Source organism: Xiphophorus hellerii, chromosome 20, assembly GCF_003331165.1.
Source record: "Xiphophorus hellerii strain 12219 chromosome 20, Xiphophorus_hellerii-4.1, whole genome shotgun sequence".
NCBI lineage: Eukaryota > Metazoa > Chordata > Actinopteri > Cyprinodontiformes > Poeciliidae > Xiphophorus > Xiphophorus hellerii.
Genome location: NC_045691.1, coordinates 26783257 through 26792182, shown reverse-complemented (window position 1 = coordinate 26792182; position 8926 = coordinate 26783257).

The window sequence follows — 8926 nt, the reverse complement described above, 5'->3', positions numbered from 1 at the left end:
GCCAGGCAGGTGCAAGGGGCGCGAGGACCGCTGTTACTCGGGCCTCGCGCTCCCCAGAGTGCACACGCACACAAAAAGGAGACGATTAAAAAAAGAAGAAGAAGAAGAAAGAAAGAAAGGAGAATAAAAGTGGAGCCTGCCGGAACCACCGTGAAATGCTTAAAAGCAGCAGAGCTAACAGATTTTTGTTTAGTGTAAATATAACAAACGTAATTCATCATCACAATCATAAAATTCACTTAACTTATTAAAGTTAAAGATGTGGGCTGGGTGTGATGTAGTTTATAGTTTATCCGATTTATTTGTTTATTTTCTTCTTTTTTCTTCTTCTTGATTTTACCCTGAATTCAACATGAATCTAATTATCCCGGAAGCAATAGTTCAGTTTAGCGTTGATGCCTCTAACATTACCACCTTAATTAGAATCTTATTAGATTAAAAATACAACTGTGGGCTCTTTGTGGTCTGACTTTTCGGCAGCAGCGAATATCAATGACGTCTAGCTCAGATTAAATGTAAAAGAAAACTTTTGTGTAACATTTTTACATCAACAAAAACATTATTATTATTATTATTATTAGTATGACTATTATTATTATTATTGTTATTATTATGACTATTATTATTTTTTTTTTTTTAAGGGTTAATTTGAGTGCTTCTTGTAGTGTGCATGCGCGCACGGTGGTTATATATATATATATATATATATATATATATATATATATATATATATATATATATATATATATAATATGCACACCGCATTATAGATGCCGGGGCCCTTCTCCTTCTGATTATTACCAGGGGTAATATTTCATCGGCACCGCGCAATCTTTGTTCTCCGTGAAGATAATAAATGGCCTAATCGTTATCAGCAAACTGCTGGGGGTGTCAGCGCCGACCGAGGCTGGAAGCAGGGTCCAAAGTGCTGCTGAATAAATTGGTGTTCCTTATCTCTCCCTCCCAGATTATCGCCGCCTTTTCAAACTCGCACAACAAATACATTCAATGCATCTAATGCATCATTTGGTGGAGGGGGCTGACGAGGTGGGGGGAGAGATGCCGCAGGTTGATACAGACAGATAGGCGCGTAGGGAAAGAGACATATTTGCACGTTTTTTTGTGTTTTTATTTTTACACCAATAGACTCTCTACTTGGCGTCACACGGGGAGCTTATTGGCCAGACGCACTTTGCACATCAATACAATATTAACCAGGCGTCACCATAATGCGAAGCCTATCTGCCTGATTGATCTTATTTAGGTGAGATGAAGTTCTTTGATTTCTTCAGGTCACCTTTCGGGATGCTTATTGTGTTGCTAGGCAATATACGACGCCGACTTGTTAATTTGGCCTGTAATGATTTATAAACTTTTCATTTATCCAACACCGAAGTGAGGGGGGGGGGAGATAACATGATAAGGCCTAATTTCCTAGTTGATTTCTCACTAATAAACACATCTAATTATGATAGCACCACCTTCACCTCCACAACAGGACGGAGGCGTTATTAACAAGCACCACTGGTTTTTACCAGCCCTGTTATCTGCAGGCCAAATGAATCTGACTTCTTTTCTCTCTCTCTCTCTCTCTTTCTTTCTTGGTATCTTTCTAGCAAACTGCAGTGGCATTTTGTGCCAATTTCAACTCCCATTTAAATCATATCAGACCTTTTAAAAAAATATATATAGCCTAATTGATGTCAGGCGAGTGAGTTTTCATTTTTAAATGAATAATGACAAAAACCCATCGACGTATGGGCGCTGCGAACCTTTTTCTTTGCTATTCTGAATTTAAAACTAAAGGGGGAAAAATGATCAGGGGATAAAATAAGCATTTCCGGGTTTATAAGATGTGATTCAGCATATTTTTCGAAGAAAAAAAAGAAGGGGGGAGAAAAACACGAAAATATCTTTTCAAGACACACACACACACACACACACACCCCCACACCCACACACCCCCCCCCCCCCCACACACACACACGCTTCTCTTTTAATACCGCCGCATCTCCACCGGCTCCGGTGCTCTGATGGTCTCCTAGACAACCGAGATAACGGGCCTGCAGTTTTCCATATCGGTCCCGGAGTCTATTATAGCTCGGGATTAGCTCTCTTTCCGAAAAGGTCATACGCAAAGTCACCAAACCTGCTCTTTTCCTCCGCCATATGGGGCCCCCGGTGTCAGGGCGCATTCATAAGCATGCCTGTGCCATTTTCATTTCATGCCATTAGACTAATAGCCCCGAAAACATTTCCCCGCTTTCACACAAAGTCGTGCACGTAGAAATGAGGAGGCTGCAAAGCTCGGTAAAGGTAGGAACCTTTGGGATTGAAGCTGCGAGACTCGAGTTGCAGGAGAAGGGAATGTGCTGGTATGTAGCGACCCCTGGCGAGAAAGACATGAACTTCAGCAGGGGGGCTCTGTCAGGAGACATTACTACGTGATTGAACTGACTGACTCGTTTTTCTAGATATGGTACGTAGAAAATATTTTACACAAACCTTTTGTTGGGACTCAATGCGGCGGACCAACACAAGTAGTAATCCTGCAGTGAAAGGAAAAGGATTCATCATTTTCAAAGTATTTTTTGAATACATGTCTGAAAAGTTTGCTGAGTGGACTATACATTGTTACAGCTGCCACCAACTTTGCACGTCTAAATTCTGAAATGTTTGTTCAGTCTTCATCTCACATCAGCTCCAGCAAGGTCAAATTGGATGGAAATTATCTGTGAAATTTGAATTCAAAGCCTTGTCACAGATTTTGAATTGTACTTAAGTCGGGACTTTCTGAGATGTTAACGTGCTTTTCAACGCTTCAAGTCGTTTGCATCTCCATCCTCGCTGCCACCATGTCAGATGGTGTTTTCAGGGTGTAGTGCTGCGTTAACATTCATCCACGCACACGTTTAAATGAAGACCAAAAACATTGGTCTCATCCGACAGGACGACCTTTTGCCAGATGTTTTCTGTGACCCACTGCAAGCAGGACTTCTGACTTCTTTGAACAGTAGCGTTCTCTTCCTGCCACTCTTCCATAGAGACCAAATTTCTGGAGTGCACAATCTTTAAAGATAGATCAGGAACCTTTTACTAAAGCGCAACTTCTGGGATTTCTTAAGGATTTTTTCCTTTATACCAGAAGTGTCAAACTCCGGAGGGCCGGTGTCCTGCAACTTTTAGATGTGCCTCTGCTGCACCACACCTGAATAGAATAATTAGGTCATTAGCAAGGCTCTGGAGAACTGATCTACACAAGGAGGAGGTAATTAAGCCATTTGATTCCAGTGTTTTGTACTTGTGGCACATCTAAAAACTGCAGAACAGTGGCCCTTCAGGACTGGAGTTTGACACCCCCGCTTTATACCGTTTGACCTCTGTGCTTTTAGCTACACTCAGAGATTATTAATAAAGCTGTCTCCCCCAGCCCCGTACAACTCCTCAATTTCACTGTTCGTTGTCTTTTTTGGAAACTGCTAAGCCAGGAAACTGGGTAAAGAGAGAGTGAAGACATGCGGCAAAGATCATCAGGCCAGGAATCGAACCTGCGACAGCCGTGTGGAGGACTAAAGCCTCCTCATGTGGGGTGTGCTTAACCCCTGCACCACCACAGCAACCCCCAATGTTTGTCATTTGCACAGGGTGCTTGGTCTCTAGGTGGCGAAGCAGTTTGAAAGCTTCATTGCCTCATTAACGAGCCGGTCACCATATCATGCACAGCGGGCTTGGACTGTGGGAATCACCTGCCGGGATAAATCCATTCTCCTGTCTCTTCTCTGGGCCTTTTCGCCTTCGCATAGAAACTTTCCAAAGAATCTGATCTGTTTTTTACTCATTTTGCTGCTTGTGGCTCAATGTTGGCGCGCAAGACGTAACCGAGAGAATCTGGTTAAAGTAGTTTCAAAATAAAGGCTTCTCCAGACTCAAATAATACATAAAACAGAAATATTTTATTATTTCTTGCGCGGCCCGGTACCAATTGGTCCACGGACCGGCACCGGTCCGCGGCCCTGGGGTTGGGGACCACTGTTTTGTATGTGAAATGTAGTATATATTGTTCATTTTATGGAGTAAGTAAGAGATCAGGATGGACACTCTAACCAGGTCCGACAGATGTAGTAACTCTGTTACCTTGCAGCAAAAAGGTCCAGGGTTTGAATCCCCATCTTTATGCAGAGAGTTTGCATTGTCTGATTCTGTCTTACCACTCCGATTCACATTATCTGGTTCTATTCACAGTTTCAGGTCTTTCTGTTGCTGACCTGCTCTGCTTCTATTCCTTCCCAAACCTTCTCTGTTTGTTTTATTCTCCTGTGGAATGTAATTTTTTTTTTCTTGTCTCCTTTTGCTTGTTTAACCGTCCAGACTGCCGACGTAAACATTGCCAATGGGAGATTTGAGGTTTTTCACCTTGATTTCTTCCTGCGTTGGAATAAATGTGAGTGGATATCTCCAATGAACTCTGTAACAAAGAAACTGGATGAAGAGGGAGGGATGGAGGGAGGGGAGGAGCGGCACACAGCTGGAATGTTCCAGCTGGGATTCCCGGTGGCTGGACAGGAAGTTTGAGGAGGCCTGACAGGAAGTGTGTTCTCATGGAGCGCCAGCTTCGGGTGGAGGGAGAAAGGGAGAGATGTTTCCTGTTCACCCCCACCTACCCACCCAGATATGTTCAGAAGCCTCTCTAAGCGTGACCCACCCCCCCAAATCTTTAATCCATGCTTGTTTTACTTCACACCCAACAAGACCATGGCACTGCTCTGCATGCGGCTGGATTGCAAATGTATCTCATCAAGGAATGCTATCAGTGGACGGTGGTTAGCCAACAGAGTAAATCATGCACAGGGGGTAGGATTTTGTCACAGGATGCAGATGTCACCACATGAAGTGAAACTTCCTGCCCATCAAAGTAGTCAGTGCCTGTTTAATGGACTCACCATCTGCAGCCCGCAACAGAAAGTGGCTATAGCTTCATAGAAATACGCCCAGAAAGTCTAAGAAGGAGAGATGGTGGAGGGAAAGAGGAAAAGGCAAGAGAAGAGGGGAGTGGGGGTGTTGTAGGCAGAGATGTGATGGAGCGATATGTGGATTGCAGGAGGAAAAATCTCTTTGTCTCTCCTGAGCTGAGTGGACAATCAAAGTTTCCTATCAGCTCTGGAGTAGGGGAAATTGGCTGCCCTGGAAAGGAGAGGGCCACTCTCACAGCCAATGGGAAGTGCCCCTGTCACTCTAATCAGGTCCGATAGAGAAAGTAGGAAGCGAGCACGGGCGTGTGTCTGTTTTAACACAGAGCAGCCTTGTTTCACTCCGTCTTCGCGTGATCCAAGATGATACAAAGTCTGGCGTGGCGTTAGAGACCTTCATCTGCGGCTTATCCTCCACGCCGAGGGACCGTGTGCGAGCCACTCGGCGCATGTTTGGCAAAACGTGCTCTGAGAGGCATGACCGTCGATGCTTTGATGGGGCGCCATGTGGCAGAGATCAGTGGGCCTTAGTGGGAGCTGTGGACAGTTTCACACAAGGGCAGCTAGGGGAGAGGATTACTGTCTCATCAGTACAAATCCATACAGCGAGAGTGGTTGACATCAGTATGCACACTGACAGAGACAAGAGGCTTTGAGGGGAAAGTGCATGGCGCAATAACATCCACACAGGAGGAATACGTCTGTAGACTTGGGTTTGGTTCACCCAAGCCTTACTTTTGACCTCCCACCCATTCATGTCCCTACCTACTCCGTGCCAGACAAGAATGTGTCTCTCTACACCCACAAACCCAATCCTCCGTTTGAAGTTCCATCTCCATCTCCGCGCTCACCGGGGCCATCCTTTCCCCTTCCTCTCTCCTGTTGGACCGTCTCGTCTGTCAGCCCCTGCTCCTCCCCTCCTCCTGCAGCTGCACCGAGGGTCACAGATGCCTTCATTGTCCTCCTCTTCCTCACCCTCGCGCTTCTGCACCCGGCCACATCACACCTGCCACCTGCACAAGGCTGCCAAGCCGCGGAGGCTTTCATCCACTCCTCACCCTCGCCCTTCAGAGCCTCTCATCCCCCTCGTCCCGGCACCCTGTCACTGAGGAATGGCCGGTTGCAGAAGGCCGCGGTGGGTTCGGGGCACACAGGGCCGCCGTTGTGATGGTGTGCACTTTGAGCGTAGCCAGAGGGAATCAGCGCAGGTGAGGAAGGGTTTTTTGTGTGTGTGTGTTCAGATTGAACTCGTATTTCTTCTTTTTTTTTCATGACTTGCGTTCATGGCAGAGGTGTAGGATTGGGGGAATTGAATGAATTTATATTGTGAAGAATGCAGACCTGAGAGTGGGCGCATAATAACATGCTGACAGTCAGGGTGGTGGCTCTGTCTCAGTGATTTATGAGAGTGTGCTGTGAAGGGTCTTCTAAGCAGGATATTGTTCCCTGACTGGTGACTTCTGCCTCTCTCTTTGTGTGTGTCGGTGTGTGATTGTGTGTGTCTCCTATAGAGCAAGAAAGATTAAGAGGAAGAGCATCGCAGGTGAGCCCCCAATGTAATCAATCACCACCGCGTCACTGGGCCCAGAAGTTGTACGGCTCACACTCACCTGATGTCTAGTTTAAACCCTGTCCATATTTCCTCTTTCATTTTGCATATTCATGATTTCTGGCAGATAAAAGGCAAAACACAGGCTGCATCAACACCATGTTTCAGGAAAGGAAGATAATAATCAAGCCCGTGCCTGAGGGGGATCATGAGCAGCTCAACCACATGGCCCAAACCAGTCCCAAACACGCCCTGCACAAACCCCAGCATCCACCTCAGACTCGCACACACGCTCGGTTGGCCACATCAGGATACAGTGCTGCACACGAATTCCGGTTTAAACTGTATTCTGCTCAGTTTACAGCAACAGATAAACCGCAGTGCTTGTGCGACCGGTAATCATATCCTGGGCTAAGAACTGAAAGGACTGCAAGGCCTCTAGTCAGCCACAACATGACAGTGGCCTGTCAGGGATGCAGGGAGCCATGTGAGGTGGCTTCAACAAAGCAGCACAACCCTGAAATACCCCCTGACATTCAGCTGGGTCTCTTTATGGTGCAGGTACTTTTCATTGTCCGTTTTTATTAGCCCCCATTAACTCTGATGTCCATAAATAGGATATAGTGAGTATTTGCCTTCATAAGTTACCCGATTGTCCACTCCCTTACTCTCAGTATAAATGCAGCTGTTCTGTAAAGCAGAGATTTGTCAGTGAACATTAGAGAACACACAGCATCATGAAAACCAAGGAACACAGCAGACATGTCAGGGGGAAAGTTGAGGGAATGTATCAAGCAGGGTTATGTTACAAAACAATATCCCAAGATTTAAACATCTTTTCCATCCGTCAGTTGTCTAGGGTCACAAGGAAGCTGGTACCTATCTCCAGCGGTCACTGGGTGAGAGGTTGGGTACACCCTAGACAAGTCGCCAGTCCATCACAGACTACACAGGACAAACAACAACCCATAGAACAGTTATGTTCGGGGCAAATAGAGCCCAGGCTGATATCAAAGCCAGGACCTTCTTGTTATAAGAAGACAGTGCTACCAACTTTGCCACCATGCAGCTACTTTCTGTTGGTCTATTTTATAAAATCGCATTAGAATGAATTAAAGTTTGTGGTTGTAATATGATAGCAGAGCTTTTAAGGCTATGCATACTTTTAGTACAAAAGATTTTTAAAAACTAATGTACAATTGCTTTCATCTGCCCCACAGTCCATCCAGGTATAACAAAAGCAGCTGGTTTAGAATAAAAATGTTGAAGTCCAGGATTCTGGCACATTTAAGTGTACACAATCATCTCTTTTAGAATTATGTTAAAAATAAAATCCCATTTACCAAAAGGAAAAACACACAACCCAACAAACATATCGCACCGTAGTTACCTGGTTAGTGGTTGGCTTGTTTCTAGCCATGTATCATGCTGCTCTAATACAGATTCTTGTAGTTATTTTATGTTTGTTTTAGATGTTTTGACTTTGGTGAATCTCAGTCCATTTTCATTTTGCATCTCATTTAACTTAAGTTTTTTTGTGTTTTCTTTTGGTTATTTCACAGTTGTCTTGGCTAATTTACATCAGACGGGTCAGTTTCTATTGTTTTTTTGCAGGGCTTTTTTAGTACCGTTATGCATCATGGTGGTCTTGTTACAGTATAAATGGTCCCCTAACTCATGGGGCACCGCTTCTACGTGTACAACCTTTCAGGAAGTTGGAGACATGGAATGTAAATGTGGAGAGTTGTCATTCTCACTCAGACCTGAACTTTTCTTAATAAACTGACCAATCCATCTTACAGACATTTGATTATGTCATGCTAGAGTAGAGAGCAGACGTGATCCAAGTAGCTTGTGAAAGTAGACGTCATCTTTGACTCAGAGAAAGCTCCACTCAAGTCCAAAGATACAAACAAAAATGCCATTGTGTGACCTTTCGCCACCACTAAGCGTCTGTGCTGACAGACATTGTCTGTGGTTTCTCACCGCCGTGTTTTGAGAATGATTATTGTACGGCGCACACAATGCGTGAGCGCCATCATTGTGAGAGAAGCCGGGCTGTTATTATGGAGCAGGAAATGACCTGTCGGGACCTCCGGTGACCTTGGAGGGAAAGCTTTGACCTTCAGCTGACCCTCTTTGCACTTGTCCTCACCCCAGTTTTCACCAAACTATTTGGTGGGGTTGGAGTTAGAAAGTTGCAGGAACTTCATTCACCATGAGAGCCAGAAGCCGCCACAAAAATGTGGATTGATCTTGTTTGAAGATGTTAAAGAATAAAAATATGAAATTGACATTTCAAAGACGGTTTTTAGCTTTTCAAAAAGGCGGCTCTTTGCACCAGTATGCCCTCTTGTGGTGAATGAAGGATACTGTGTTTCTAAAAAGAATAAAAAAAAGCAGACAAAGA